General features: G+C 36.4%; 1 long non-coding RNA gene across 2 annotated transcripts; it reads right to left on the bottom strand.

Moving 5' to 3' along the window:
* Nucleotides 1-1,345: 1,345 nt before the first annotated feature.
* LOC127844436 (uncharacterized) lies at nt 1,346-11,523 on the bottom strand. 2 transcript variants are annotated; one of them, XR_008032733.1, is made up of 3 exons: nt 11,342-11,523; nt 6,171-6,315; nt 1,346-1,583 (listed from the first exon to the last, which is right to left on the bottom strand). It is a non-coding gene; the product is annotated as an uncharacterized LOC127844436 (long non-coding RNA). The 2 variants fall into 2 exon arrangements; XR_008032732.1 differs by lacking the exon at nt 11,342-11,523 and adding an exon at nt 7,018-7,600.
* Nucleotides 11,524-12,902: the final 1,379 nt, after the last annotated feature.

Here is a 12,902-nt window from a genome sequence, read left to right as displayed (position 1 = left end):
TATCCGTGTGCCTTTATGCATCTAGAACCTAATCTAGCGGTAATGACAGATGTAATCAAAGCAGGTTGATATATACAACAAACAAGGGCTGTTTATAAAACATGCATGCCCCCCATATGGGCTCTACGTTGTAGTGACAGCCATTGTGTGAATAAGTTTTTTGTCACTGTGACCTTGACCTTTGACCTAGAGACCTGAAAATCAATAGGGGTCATCTGCGAGTCCTGATCAATCTACCTATTAAGTTTCATGATCCTAGGCATAAGCGTTCTTCAGTTATCATCCGGAAACCATGTTACTTTTTCGGGTCACCGTAACCTTGACCTTTGACCTAGTGACCTGAAAATCAATAGGGGTCATCTGAGAGTCATGATCAATCTACCCATGAAGTTTCATGATCCTAGGCGTATGCGTTCTTTAGTTATCATCCGGAAACCATTTTACTATTTCAGGTCACCGTGACCTTGACCTTTGACCTAGTGACCTCAAAATCAATAGGGGTCATCTGCAAGTCATGATCAATGTACCTATGAAGTTTCATGATCCTAGGCCCAAGCGTTCTTGAGTTATCGTCTGACAACCACCTGGTGGACAGACTGACCGACCGACCGACCGACCGACATGAGCAAAGCAATATACCCCCTCTTCTTTGAAGGGGGCATAAAAATGCCCCGCCCCTTGGCAGCCATGTTTTTCAAGCAAACGTTACCATTTTCTAACTCATCCAAGATATCATTAAGACAAATATTCTGACCATATTTCATCAAGATTGGACAATAAATGTGGCCTCTAGAGTGTTAACAAGGTTTTACTATAGCCATATAAGGAAAAATGCCCCACCCCCTGGAGGCCATGTTTTTCAACCAACCGGCATCATTTCGCACTCGTCCAAGATATTATTGGGATGAATCTTCTGACAAAGTTTCATGAAGATTGGACTATAAATGTGGCCTCTAGAGTGTTAACAAGATTTTACTATAGCCATATATAGCCATATAAGAAAAAATGGCGGCCATGTTTTTCAAGCAAAGGTTACCATTTTTTAACTCATCCAAGATATCATTGGGACAAATTTTCTGAGTAAGTTTCATGAAGATCGGAAAATAAATGTGGCCTCTAGAGTGTTAACAAGGTTTTACTATAGCCATATAAGAAAAAATGCCCCGCCCCCTGGCGGCCATGTTTTTCAACCAACTGGCATCATTTTCGAACTTGTCCAAGATATTATTAGGATAATTCTTCTGATCAAGTTTCATGAAGATTGGACAATAAATGTGGCCTCTAGAGAGTTAGCAAGATTTTACTATAGCCATTTATAGCCATATAAGGAACAAGGGCAGCTGTTTGTAAAACATGCATGCCCCCCATATGGGCTGTCCGTTGTACTGGCAGCCATTGTGTGAATACGACTTTTGTCACTGTGACCTTGACCTTTGACCTAGTGACCTGAAAATCAATAGGGGTCATCTGAAAGTCACGATCAATGTACCTATGAAGTGTCATGATCCTAGGCAAAAGCGTTCTTGAGTTATCATCCGAAAATCATTTTACTATTTCGGGTCACCGTGACCTTGACCTTTGACCTTGTGACCTCAAAATTAATAGGGGTCATCTGCGAGTCATGATCAATCTACCTATGAAGTTTCATGATCCTAGGCATATGCATTCTTGAGTTATCATCCGAAAATCATTTTACTATTTCGGATCACCGTGACCTTTGACCTAGTGACCTGAAAATCAATAGGGATCATCTACGAGTCATGATCAATCTACCTATAAAGTTTCATGATCCTAGGCATATGCATTCTTGAATTATCATCCGAAAATCAGTTTACTATTTCGGGTCACCGTGACCTTGACCTTTGACCTAGTGACCTCAAATCAATAGGGGTCATCTGCGAGTCATGATCAATCTACCAATGAAGTTTCATGATCCTAGGCTTATGCGTTCTTGAGTTATCATCCGGAAACCATTTTACTATTTCGGGTCACCGTGACCTTGACCTTTGACCTTGTGACCTCAAAATCAATAGGGGTCATCTGAGAGTCATGATCAACCTACCCATGAAGTTTCATGATCCTAGGCGTATGCGTTCTTGAGTTATCATCCGGAAACCATTTTACTATTTCAGGTCACCGTGACCTTGACCTTTGACCTAGTGACCTCAAAATCAATAGGGGTCATCTGCAAGTCATGATCAATGTACCTATGAAGTTTCATGATCCTAGGCCCAAGCGTTCTTGAGTTATCGTCTGACAACCACCTGGTGGACAGACTGACCGACCGACCGACCGACATGAGCAAAGCAATATACCCCCTCTTCTTTGAAGGGGGCATAAAAATGCCCCGCCCCTTGGCAGCCATGTTTTTCAAGCAAAGGTTACCATTTTCTAACTCATCCAAGATATCATTGAGACCAATCTTCTGACCAAATTTCATGAAGATCGGAAAATAAATTTGGCCTCTTAAGTGTTAACAAGGTAGCCATTTAAGGAAAATGCCACGCCCCCTGGTGGCCATGTTTTTCAACCAACTGGCATCACTTAGGAACTCATCCAAGATATCATTGGGATGAATCTTCTGACCAAGTTTCATGAAGATTGGACAATAAATGTGGCCTCTAGAGAGTTAACAAGATTTTACTAAAGCCATATAAGGAAAAATGCCCCGCCCCTTGGCAGCCATGTTTTTCAAGCAAACGTTACCATTTTCAAACTCATCCAAGATATCATTGAGACCAATTTTCTGACCAAATTTTATGAAGATTGGACAATAAATGTGGCCTCTAGAGAGTGAACAAGGCAAATGTTGACGTCGCACAACGCACAACGCATGACAGACAAAACGCGATCACAAAAGCTCACCATGAGCACGTTGTGCCCAGGTGAGCTAAAAATAAGTATTTGTGTTTTTTTAACAATGTTTAAAAAAAAAATCTTTTTTGTGGGAGAGGGGGGGGGGGGGGTTCTGAGGTTGTGCCGGGGATGGTTTGGGGGTGTCCATTGTGGTATGTCAGGTAAGTGATGATTTGTCAAAGTATGAATTAAATCTGATCATAAATAAAGAGTTATGGCAATTTTAGTAAAATTTAATAATTTGATATTGAGAGTCAATGTCATTCAAACGTCAAGGTCAAATTTAGCTTTCCAGGTTCAGTACCTTCATGATAGTTAGAAAGTATTTAAAGTTTGAAAGCAATAGCCTTAATACTTCAGAAGTAAAATGGATCTAAACACAAAATTTAACAAAATATTCAAATTTACTAAGTAAAAAAAAGGGCCATAATTCCATCAAAATGCCTACCAGAGTTATGCAACTTGTCCCGTGCAATCCCCTTATGATAGTTAGTAAGTGTTGCAAGTATGAAAGCAATAGCTTTGAAACTTTAGGAATAAAGTTGACCTAAAAACAAAATTTAACCAAATGTTCAAATTTTTAATTATGAGAGGGACCTTATTCTGTAAAAATGCCAGTCATAGTTACATAACATTTCCTGCACAGTCCCCTTATGATAGTAAGTGTTGCAAGTATGAAAGCAATAGCTTTGATACTTTAGGAATAATGTGGACCTAAACACAAAACTTAACCAAATTCTCAATTTTCTAAGTATAAAAAGGACACATAATTCTGTCAAAATGCCAGCCAGAGTTATCTAACTTTGCCTGCCCAGTCCCCTCATGATAGTTAGTAAGTGTGCCATGTTTGAATGCAAAAGCTTTGATACTTTATGAGATAAGTTGACCTAAACACAAAACTTAACCTAAACACAAAACTTGACCAGAGGCTGACGCTAAGGTGATGACAATAGCTCTTTTTTTTAAATATGAGCTAAAAAGGGCATAAGTGATAATGAAGAAATATTCTACAGAAGATGTTAAGGAGCTGCATTCCTACACTGATCTGCTTTCCAAAACCCAGGACATAAAATATAAATGGATTTTCAACAACATGGGAATCCATTTTCCAAGCCACATACTGCAGGAGTTCAATGAGAAGATATCCATAAGTCAGTAGTAAACCCATCATTGTTATTGTCTCATTTTAGGCGGTTCATGTGCACACATACACAATTATTATTATTTACCCACAATTTCAAACCTTAAATTCACAAATGTGGTAATGTATAAAAAGGAATTTTAAGCAATGTCATCAATGGTTTAATGGTTGTATCAGTCAGACTCATAGTATGACATTTGTCAAGTTTTTATTACTTAGGTGTATAAAAATAACTGACTTGATGGTATTTAGTCCCCAATTCTACATGGCCAAGAGCAAATGTGCAGATTTGACAAATAAGTCTTAACTGGGATCCCATAGGCAGACTTTCATCTTACTTGTATTTAATTTAATTCATGATCTGAATTGCTCTTGGACAAATCTTCGTTGATCACAGTATTCAACTGAATTTTTTTCACTTTGCAGTGATTATAATTTCATTTTTTATCAGACAACATCTCTCCTCAAAAGTTTCACATAATTGCTTGGTTAATTTAGAAAGAAGATCAATGAATCATAACATAAAATGAAAAAATGTGTAATAGTAAAAATGGCAGCAAAAAGCACTAGATTATGTGCCTTAAATCTGAGATGATATGGTGATGTATTGGAATTTTTCATAAATAATGTGTCCCATAGTTGTATAGTCGCATGCATGAGTGGTGTCAATGTCACAATACCAATTAAAGCCTATAATTTATTAAAACATGGTGAAGTCTGATGTTTTTTTCAAGATCTGTTATATATATATATATAGTGTTGAAAAGTTAACATGCAATAAAGTTACTGTAATTAAGTTACACTTAGTTTTACTGATTTGGTTGGATGCGTATGCAGATACCAGTATATCATGGTTTTTGCAGAGGACAGTAGCAAAAACAAGAGCTGTCTCCAAAGGATGACATATGCCCCCGATAAACGCTTTGATAGAAGTTATGAGCATTTTTCGAAACCTAAGCGCATTTTTCAAAACCTAAACGCGGACCCTAAGATGAAGGTCAAGGTCAAAGGGGTCAAAATTTGTGTGCGTATGGAAAGGCCTTGTCCATATACACATGCATACCAAATATGAATGTTAAATCCAAAGTGACAAACATGTAGAAGTTATGAGCATTTTTGCGAAACCTAAACGCAAAGTGTGACAGACTGATGGACGGACAGTGTGATCACTATATGCCCTCCTTCAGGGGCATAAAAATGTGTTTCACATTGTTTTGGTAAATTAATAATGTAGTTAAAAGAACAGAATCATAAATTATTATTACATGTAACAGTATTGGCATTGTATTTATCTGCATTTAATGTGCATTTAATACACTTAACAATGCAGACAAGACACATTTCTAACAGAAACAAATGTTTTTTTTCTGCATTTTTCCAGCATTATTACTCTTCAAGTGTATTTTATCATCCCAAATACACTTTACCAGGAAAAAGGTCTGTTAAAATGCATTTTAGTTTGTTTAAAGTATATTTCCAAATGCATTAAGACACACTTTTGCAAAAAACGTCGAACAAAAACTTGAAACAAGGGCTGTTTGTAAAACATGCATGCCCCCCATATGGGCTCTCAGTTGTAGCGACAGCCATTTTGTAAATATGCTTTTTGTCACTTCTGCATTCTTCCAGCATTATTACTTTTCAAGTGTATTTTTATCATCCCAAATACACTTTACCAGGAAAAAGGTCTGTTAAAATGCATTTAAGTTTGTTTAAAGTATATTTTCAAATGCATTAAGACACACTTTTGCAAAAAACGTCGAACAAAAAAGCTGAAACAAGGGCTGTTTGTAAAACATGCATGCCCCACATATGGGCTCTCAGTTGTAGCGACAGCCATTTTGTAAATATGCTTTTTGTCACTGTGACCTTGACCTTTGACCTAGTGACCTGAAAATCAATAGGGGTCATCTGCGAGTCATGATCAATGTACCTATGAAGTTTCATGATCCTAGCCATGAGCTTTTTTTGAGTAATCATCGGGAAACCATTTTACTATTTCTGGTCACTGTGACCTTGACCTTTGACCTAGTGACCTGAAAATCAATAGGGCTCATCTGCCAGTCATGATCAATGTACCTATCAAGTTTCATGATCCTAGGCATAAGCGTTTATGAGTTATCATCCGGAAACCATTTTACTATTTGGGGTAACCGCGACCTTGACCTTTGACCTAGTGACCTCAAAATCAATAGGGGTCATCTGCGAGTCATGATCAATCTACCTATAAAGTTTCATGATCCTAGGCATATGCGTTCTTGAATTATCATCCGAAAATCATTTTACTATTTCGGGTCACCGTGACCTTGACCTTTGACCTAAAAATCAATAGGGGTCATCTGCGAGTCATGATCAATGTACCTATCAAGTTTCATGATCCTAGGCATAAGCGTTTATGAGTTATCATCCGGAAACCATTTTACTATCTGGGGTAACCGCGACCTTGACCTTTGACCTAGTGACCTCAAAATCAATAGAGGTCATCTGCGAGTCACGATCAATCTACCTATCAAGTTTCATGATCCTAGGCATAAGCATTGTTGAGTTATCATCCAGAAACCATTTTACTATTTCGGGTCACCGTGACCTTGACCTTTGACCTGAAAATCAATAGGGGTCATTTGCCAGTCATGATCAATGTACCTATGAAGTTTCATGATCCTAGGCATAAGCGTTCTTGAGTTATCATCCAGAAACCATTTTACTATTTCGGGTCACCGTGACCTTGACCTTTGACCTAGTGACCTGAAAATCAATAGGGGTCATCTGCCAGTTATGATCAAACTACCTATCAAGTTTCATGATCCTAGGCATAAGCGTTCTTGAGTTATCATCCGGAAACCATTTTACTATTTCGGGTCACCGTGACCTTGACCTTTGACCTTGTGACCTGAAAATCTATAGGGGTCATCTGCGAGTCATGATAAATCTACCTATCAAGTTTCATGATTCTAGGCATAAGCGTTCTTGAGTTATCAGTCGGAAACCATTTTACTATTTCGGTTCACCATGACCTTGACCTAGTGACCTCAAAATCAATAGGGGTCATCTGCGAGTCATGGTCAATCTACCTATCAAGTTTCATGATCCTAGCCATAAGCGTTCTTGAGTTATTATCCGGAAACCATTTTACTATTTCGGGTCACCGTTACCTTGACCTTTGACCTAGTAACCTGAAAATCAATAGGGGTCATCTGTGAGTCATGATCAATCTACCTATCAAGTTTCATGATCCTAGGCATAAGTGTTCTTGAATTATCATCCGGAAACCATTTTACTATTTCGGGTCACAGTGACCTTGACCTTTGACCTAGTGACCTCAAAATCAATAGGGGTCATCTGGGAGTCATGATCAATGTACCTATGAAGTTTCATGATCCTAGGCCTAAGCGTTCTTGAGTTATCATCCGGAAACCACCTGGTGGACGGACTGACCGACCGACAGACCGACCGAACGACCGACATGTGCAAAGCAATATACCCCCTTTTCTTTGAAGGGGGGCATAAAAATACTAAAGTGTAGTAATAATTTAAGTTTTGTATATGCATCAAAAACAGTGTCAAATTTATACCAGTGCCTATTTAGTAGCAGTAGGCCTTATATGGTCCACTTGTGGTAGAAATAATGCATTTCGTATAATACAACATACATTTCTTAATTTTTTTCGATTAACTACACTATGCAAAGTTGGAATATGACATCAAGCTTGGAATAATCTTTTCAATAAAAAAATCGATTAACTACACTATGCAAAGTTGGAATATGACATCAAGCTTGGAATAATCTTTTCAATAATGTATAATATGCTGTTATAATTTATAAGTGAAATAGACACTTGCATATACAAACTGATTTTACATCAAAACTAAATGTTTAATTTGATTTTTGATTTTTGCATGAACACAGCTTATAAATGCTGTCAGAATGATAAAATATGCAATTACTATAAATACAAATGCCAGGAAAAAGTGCTTTTTGTACTAAAAAAATCAAATGAATATTACAATAATACATTCTGAATATGTAATGAACAGTTTTGTCTGAGAAAATCATCAACATTTTATATATTTATTCAAATTCACATAAATCATATTTCAAAAACACATAATTACTTCAAATCCTTTCACACAATACTGAAAAAAATTGCACAGTTTATGATTGTTATTGATTCTTTATTAATTAATACATGTATCATTTTTTAATCTTTATGCATCCTAAATTGTATTATACACATCTTAATCTATTTTAACAATTATAATATAAAGATTAAGGCTGACTCGGTAAAATAATAATCCCTGATTTCTGCAGTAATTGCAGACAAACAAGGAATACTTCTGTGATATTAATTTATCTAATGGGATATTAATTTGGCTTCAATAGAAAAAAATCAAAGCATAAACATGAATATATATTAGTTCAACTTAAATTGATTGACCGTTGTTAAAAAGATATTATAATATATGTATATATATACTTTTAAACTAAAAATTAAATAAGTATGTTTCTATTACATCATTTAGGACATTTATTTTCAGACCAAGTAGAGTGAAGCTTAAAACAGTATCAAATTGTAACAGTCAATTTCTGGAAAATCAACCTTAGAATTATTTTCTGTGTTGGTCAATGTCATAATTGGTATAAAATGTATATTGAACTGGAGGTTTTCTTTATTTTAAATGAGAACATTTGCTTGGTCAGCCATAATTGTCACAATCAAGTGATCTTTTTACACTGTAGTTTTCTTACAGACTATTCTGAGAATGTCAGCCACACAAAGTATCATTGGGAAGATGAGTTGTCAATTTTATTCTTATCAGTCTTTCATAATCCAGTATACCTGTAAAAAGTGAATTTGTAACTAATAATCACACAATATGGTCTATTACTAAATAATAGACCTGTTTATTGTTGGGCCACTGCTGGGCTGGTTTTTTCAGTTTTCTTATTGTTGGTGTTTTTTAACCGAAGTAGCGAATTTTACAGATTAAAAATTTCTTTCTCATTGTTATCTACACAAACAAAAGGTTGTAAATGTTCTCCCCTCCCACCCAACCCATGTAGTTTGTTTTTACAAAGTGTTGTTCTGTCACACTTTACTGCGTTCGTTATATATTAAAAAATTTGGTCATGCTTAGGGTAAATATAGATTTATTTTAAGTTTTATTTGCCTGTCCACATTAATTTTAATAACATAAGGGGAAACTGATTGTTTTCGGTACTAGATTTGGTTTTAGTAAATTACATATTCTGCTGGTTTGAGTTGCGTTTTTCAGTTTGCCGTGTAGACGCAGAGTACCAAACGTCTGATACAGGTCGGTCACGACTCCACTTCCAATGGGGCAGTTTGTACTCCTCGGGTTCGTCGACAGTCGCTTGACGTTAACAGTTCCTTGGCAATCAGTGCTGGATGGACGCTTTTTACCTGGCACATTTTTTGGGGAAAATATATATGATTTTGTTGGGAGTGCTGATGGCCGTCACCCGGAGTCAGCACTCATATACAATTTATTTGTGCAGTTAGTTATTTGCAGTTAGTTTGGGCTTGCCATGTTTGCAGGTGGCCCGTGCTGCTTGGAGTCGAGACATTATATGCCAGAACCATTTTTTTTATGTTTTTATGTTATAAGGTCATAAATAAAAAGTAAAAATTTAGTTGAGTTTATACTTACTGTGTGAAAAGGGTTATTCATCGGAGTTTTCATATAGGCTTGCCCATGTAATGCTAGGTGGCAGTTTGGGTTTAGTTCTTGGCCTCTACAATAATACACACAATTAAAATAGTATGCATTTAGATTTATTTAGTACTGCACATTAATCATTTTCCAAAATTATGTAACAACATTATATTATATAATGCTGCAATACTAAAATAATTAAAGGCTGCTGATGTGTAATGGATGTGGTGTCCACCTAATGATCTGGAGGTCACTGGTTTGATCCCCAGCGTGGGAGCATTCTTAAGAAATCTCCAAGAGACACCCAAGTACTGGTTCTATGCCCAGGAAACGAACTCAATAGCATTTCAAATACATGTATGTAGTTTGTACGTTTGTGCAATCGAACTAAAAAAATAGGTTAAAACTTAAATATAAAACCCTTATACAAACATTTTATTTTGAATCAAGCAAATGTGGAAATTCTTTAAAAATAATGAGTAAAATTTAAAAATTCTTCTTTAAAGTAATCATGATAATTTAAGTTTTTTTTCAATTTTAAGAATATTTAATGATGATAATGATACAATTCTATATTACCTAAATGATAATAATAAAACACAAAATGTTAATTTATGAAAAAACGTTTCAATTTATCAATATCATGGTATTTACAACTAGATACAAGCAATTATATCAGAAACGTGCATTAATTATATTACTGATCAACACAGACATTTGTAGTGTTTAATATGGTCACTATTGTGACCAAAGACCTATATATAGGTCTTTGTTTTGATTAACGTTCTATACATGACCTGTCATCAATGGTATTTTTTAGCCAGTACAACAATCGTCAATGATAGTCTGTATTGCATACATATTCCATCGTCTATGATCAATTCGCTTCCTCAAACTGAACAAATATTATATGTTTACATCGCAAAACGAAATGCATCCAGTTTCATTTTCGGTTTAGTTGATTTTGTAAACACTGTAATTTCATCTTAACAAGGGCTGTTTGTAAAACATGCATGCCCCCCATATGGGCTCTACGTTGTAGTGAGAGCCATTGTGTGAATATGTTTTTTGTCACTGTGACCTTTGACCTAGTGACCTGAAAATCAATAGGGGTCATCTACCAGTCATGATCAATGTACCTATGAAGTTTCATGATCCTAGCCATAAGCATTCTTGAGTTATCATCCAGACACCATTATACTATTTCGGGTCACCGTGACCTTGACCTTTGACCTTGTGACCTCAAAATAAATAGGGGTCATCTGCGAGTCATGATCATTCTACCTATCAAGTTTCATGATCCTAGGCCTAAGCGTTCTTGAGTTATCATCCGGACACCATTTGAATATTTCGGGTCACTGTGACCTTGACCTTTGAACTAGTGACCTCAAAATCAATAGGGGTCATCTGCGAGTCCTGATCAATCTACCTATTAAGTTTCATGATCCTAGGCCTAAGCGTTCTTGAGTTATCATCCAGAAACCATTTTACTATTTTGGGTCACTGTGACCTTGACCTTTGACCTACTGACCTGAAAATCAATAGGGGTCATCTGCGAGTCATGATCAATCTACCTATCAAGTTTCATGATCCTAGGCCTAAGCGTTCTTGAGTTATCATCCGGAAACCATTTTAATATTTCTGGTCACCGTGACCTTAACCTTTGACCTAGTGACCTCAAAATCAATAGGGGTCATCTGCGAGTCATGATCAATGTACCTATGAAGTTTCATGATCCTAGGCCCAAGCGTTCTTGAGTTATCGTCTGACAACCACCTGGTGGACGGACCGACCGACAGACCGACCGACAGAAGCAAAGCAATATACCCCCTCTTCTTCGAAGGGGGGCATAAAAATTGGATAAAAGAGTGATTAAATAATAATGGAAAAGTAAATCATATGGATAATAGATCAAATTGCAATACAAAGGAACGTTAATAGTGCTCTTAATATCAAAGTTTCGGTAAAAAGTTTGGCGCTAGTTCAACGCGCATCGTTTACAGCCTCAAAACAATAGACTGATAACCTTTTTGTGAGTAAAGTAGTAATACACGGCAAGATGGCGACCGTTAGCCACGAAGCCTATCTTACGGAGGAATCCGAGATAGCCGATGTATCACGATTGTTGTTTAATACTGCTATTAAAATCTAACAAGATAGTATGCTTTTGTTCTGTTAATATCCCGAAATATGCCATCATTTTAAGGGACTTGTTCTTATGTTTTTGTTTTTTTAATAATGTCAATTTAGTTTGACTACCACAATTGAAATATCTAAATACTGAAACACCAATATAATTACAGGAATCTAATTCAAACAAGAGATTGCCAAGAAATATTGTCCCCTACGGTGAGACTCCACCCTTGTCAGTAATTTTTATTAATTATTTGTTGCCATAGCAACCACAATTTTTGACGTAGGAACAGAATGAATTGACGTGCATAATCTCCATATTGCCATCTTTAAAGTTTCATGAAAAAATATGAAGAACTTTTAAAGTTATCGCAGGATCCAGAAAAGTGTGATGGACTGACAGACTGACAGACAGACTGACTGACACACAGAGCGCAAACCATAAGTCAACCGGTAGGGGACAAAAAGAAATAGTTTTTTCTCCCAGTCTGCAAACAGTTATGATTAAAAATATACATTTGCTAGTATCAAACCATTCAGTACAAGTACAACATAATTAAATAGTTGAAGTGTGGAATTTCCTGTATATACATGTAGATCAGATGACTATAAATGAAGGGGTCAAAGATTGACCGTTTGCTACAATTACAGGTGGTGGTAATGTTTGAACTCATCTTAGTAATTTCAGTAATTCTCATCTCAAACTGGAGTGTTGAGACAGGACATTAACTACTAATGCTCATTTGGTATTTGTCCGCTCAGGTACAACATTTTAGTACCCCGTGTACACTTAAGTATACTACAATGTACCTGGGGTATGGAAAATATACTCAAAAGTAACCCTGAGTATGGCAAGTTGCTTTTAACTGTATTTTTCTAAGCTGGGTAAATTGTAGTATACTTCAGAGTACCTTGGGTACTTTCAAGTGAAGAACATGTACATGTAGCACCTGAACCGACAACGACCAGAGCCTGATCATATTGTAATAAGGAGGATATTTAATCATCTAAAATAGGCCGTTCTTCACAGGTAGTCTTTACTCTCATATATTTTAAACACTAGCCTGAGAGCACTTTTTGCTTTTTGTCAATTTGG

Source organism: Dreissena polymorpha, chromosome 9 (genome assembly GCF_020536995.1).
Source record: "Dreissena polymorpha isolate Duluth1 chromosome 9, UMN_Dpol_1.0, whole genome shotgun sequence".
NCBI classification, from domain to species: domain Eukaryota; kingdom Metazoa; phylum Mollusca; class Bivalvia; order Myida; family Dreissenidae; genus Dreissena; species Dreissena polymorpha.
This window is presented reverse-complemented; position numbering and strand designations above follow the sequence as displayed.